The sequence below is a fragment of the Nicotiana sylvestris genome, chromosome 3 (assembly GCF_000393655.2).
Source record: "Nicotiana sylvestris chromosome 3, ASM39365v2, whole genome shotgun sequence".
Classification (NCBI taxonomy): domain Eukaryota; kingdom Viridiplantae; phylum Streptophyta; class Magnoliopsida; order Solanales; family Solanaceae; genus Nicotiana; species Nicotiana sylvestris.
Genome location: NC_091059.1, coordinates 54,930,001 through 54,933,705, shown reverse-complemented (window position 1 = coordinate 54,933,705; position 3,705 = coordinate 54,930,001). Strand labels below are relative to the sequence as shown.

The following is a 3,705-nucleotide window of genomic DNA, read 5'->3' as shown; positions in this document are numbered from 1 at the left end:
TTTGAGGCCTCCATTATCATTGTTTCTTTATCAATAGCTCACTACCAACCTCCCTAAATAGGCCTCGAAGCCTCTGTTCCAGCCAGCTCGAGGCTCGGTTCTGTGATAGCTTTGGTTTGCATTATTATTTTCTTTATTTACACTTAGCACCTGTTGCCTAACAACTAGTATAAAAATAGGCGTAATGGCTCCCTGGCCACGTGAACTTGTAGGGCTTTTGAAAGCCGATACACGAACTTTGGACTTTTCCATTTGAACACTCCAACTTGACAAAATGGGTACTAATAAACACATCCACCAGAGCGTGTATATCAATTGCACTGACATGTACAACACATCATGCTAAGCTATTTATTACTTGCCATGTGTTATTTGTAGGTCCCATTTTTAAATACAAAATCAGGAAAAAAAAAGTTACAAATACAAAAATGGAAAAAAAAGAAAAAATGCCTGAAACATACCCAATATTAATCTGTACCCTCGCTGGAGCAACCTAAAGAGAGATCTGCTTCAGCGCCGCAACAGCAGCAGAAATGAAGATGGAGGCAGCGAGAACCATGAAAGATGTTTCCCATCACGAATTTGTGAAGGCTTATGCCGCTCACCTCAAGCGTTCCGGCAAGATGGAGCTTCCTGAGTGGACTAATCTCGTCATGACTGGTAAACTCAAAGAGCTTGCTGCATATGACCCTGGTTGGTACTACATTAGAGCTGTTTCTATGGCAAGGAAGATATATTTGAGGGGTGGTATTGTTGTTGGTGGATTCCGAAGAATCTATAGTGGTAACTAAAGGAATGGCAGCCGCCCTCGTCATTTCTGTAAGAGCAGTGGTTCAGTTGCACTCAACATACTTCAGCAATTGCAGAACATGAACATCGTTGACTTTGATCCTAAGGGTGGAGGAGAATAACATCCAATAGCCAACGTGATTTTGACCAAGTTGCTGGAAGAATTGCTGCTGCTCTTTAAGAGATGAATTTAGGCAATTTTATGAATACATGCTAGGAAGACGAAAGAATTGGAAGGGGAGGGGAAAAGTCTTTTTTTCTTTTTCTTTTTTTATTTATATTTTATTCTAATTCTAATTTTTTTAGTAAAAACAATACTATTCATGCGCCTTGGCAGCGTGATTTGCATAGAGTTTAGCCATGTCAGCTGCAGTGCTTCCACATAGGCATGGTCAACGGTCAAAAATATTTATTAGTACCCATTTTGTTAAGTTGGAGTGTCCAAATGGGAAAAATCCAAAGTTCATGTATCGGCTTTCAAAAGCCCTACAGGTTTAAGTGGCCAGGAAGTCATTCATGTATTTTTAGAACTACAAAATCAAATATAATTATAATTACCACTTTCCAGGTAATCAGAAATATTGTGACTAAAATTACTTTTTGTGTGGTATCATTGTTATCTAAAATTTTAATATATGTAAATTTTATTTTTAAATAAGATAAAATCTTGTTTGGATGGTTGTTATATACTGTATTGTATCGTATTGTTATTTTAAATACAATGTTTGTTTTGATTGTTACTTAAATTTTATTGTGTCGTATCGTTAAACCTGCCATTACGTAACGACAAAAAGTGCCACTTTATGTAACGACCGATTTGGTGTGGTCACGTCGTTACCTTTTCTTTTTCTCTTATCTTATCCTTTATTATTATTAAATAATTTTTTATCCTATATTTTTATATAATAATTCTACTATGTACCATAATTTTTCTTTATAATACTACAAGTTTATACTTTATATTGCTGATACGTGACATCATGAAACAACGACAAACGATAATATTTAGGGATAATACATAATTATCCCATTGGAGTTGTACCAAAGTGCCAATTGCACCCCTTAAAAACATGGGTGTCCTATGACCCCCTGTATAAACTTTTAGTAAATTAAAATACACATTCGTGGCCCAGCTGGCACACAACGTGTCTGCACGATTTGTGAGCGCGTGAATACATAATTTATACTTCCATTCCTTTATTTAATTGTCACATACTTCCATTAGGCTAAAATTCTTTTATTAGGTTAAAGTTCTTTCTCTTCTTCCACACCCAATTTCATCCGCCATTGAAGCTCAATTTTGGTGAATCGAAAGAGTTTTTTTTTGCGCATTGCAGCCTTCTTGTATAGTATTAACTTCTCCTCCTCAATCTTTAATTTTCTTAGTCATATTTTATAAATTATTTTTAGGGTTCTTGATTGAAATTAATCTGGGCTAATTCTTCGTTTTTCAGTGTTTGAAATAGCAGGAATCAACTTGAATCAACTTTGTATGGACGAGTATGAACCATTGTTGAATCTGAAGGTGCGTTGCAAGCATGGAGATTTGCTGCCATTGGAAACTTCTTGGTCGACTAGGAACCCTGGAAAACGGTTCTGATCTTGTCCATACTATAGTGTAAGTATTTTGGCAATTAGATTGTTATTGTCCCTATTTTATGGTTACTTTGAAATGATTTATTTCTCTTCAAATTTCAAACCAAGTCTTGTAAATTTTTTCGATGGAGAGATGATGATATTGATGAGCGTTCTAGGTTTGTCCTTTTACGGTTGGTGAACAAATTGAGGGAGATTGAAGAAGGATTAGCCAATTATTAATCATTGAAGACTCAATTGGTGAAATTGAGCATGGGATAGAGAATGAACAATGGACGGAGGTTGAGCAAGAGTTAAAGGATCATCAGATGATCAATCAAAGGTTGAACCAAAAGGAGAAGATGAATCACAACTAGAATTTTTATAATAGGAAGGGTATCTTATGTATTTTGTCGTGTTTGATTATATGTTATCTGTTTATATAGTAATCGTTCAAATTCTATGTAGTTTGCTGGAGTTAATCTTCAGTTTATGTGATATTAATTGTAGTTTGAAGGAGTTAATCTCCAGTTTTTTGTAGTTTTAGGAGTTAATCTCCATTTTTTGTTGAATAACAATGAATGGAACTGGAGTTTGTACATATATGCTGCATGTGCATAGTTCCATAAGAACAATGGACGACATTAACTAAAGCAATACCAAACAGATCATTTGCTGCATGTGCGTAGTTACAAGAGAACAATGAACGACATTAACTAAAGTAATACCAAACAGATCATTTGCATAAATTGTTTGAGTCTACTATAAGCAGAATAGATAGCCAACAAAACAAGTGCAGTATCAACAAAAAGAAGCCAACTGACAGGTATAATATTAATAAAACGTAACACTTAATCTGCATAATACACAGTCTAAGTAGTTAAAGGTTCCATCAAGCACCCCTTTCGGAAACTCAATTTGTAGGACCAGGGAGAACACTCGCAGGTGTGCAAGTGTATTGAGAGAGCGCAAAACTCTAACTTGAGTAATCACAAGTGGACACTAACGAATGAATCAATCCAAAGAAAGGCACATTTTTTTAGATTCTTATGTTTAATCCAGGAGCATTCCAGATGTTGTGTTCTGGCTTGTATTCTTTGCTACAACATCCCTCTTTGACCTTGTTTGAATTATTTTATCTCCCCTCATTTGTTGTAGTCTCCTTGAGGTTATTGCTGCTTTTCCTTTCCATTTCACTCCTATTTTCGGCTGGTATCTAATGTTTCCAGTAACATCTGTTGAACTTGTAATTGTTCTTGCTCCAAGATTCACAATCTTTTGACTTGGTAGGCCAGCCTGCAAGAAAGAAGAGCAATTCTTGTTAACCTAAGTTTGATTATC

The 3,705-nt window shown here is 35.5% G+C and overlaps 1 pseudogene; it reads left to right on the top strand.

The window, feature by feature from the left end:
* The first annotated feature begins 539 nt into the window (after positions 1–539).
* LOC104210879 (small ribosomal subunit protein eS19x-like) lies at positions 540–970 on the top strand (annotated as a pseudogene).
* Positions 971–3,705: the final 2,735 nt, after the last annotated feature.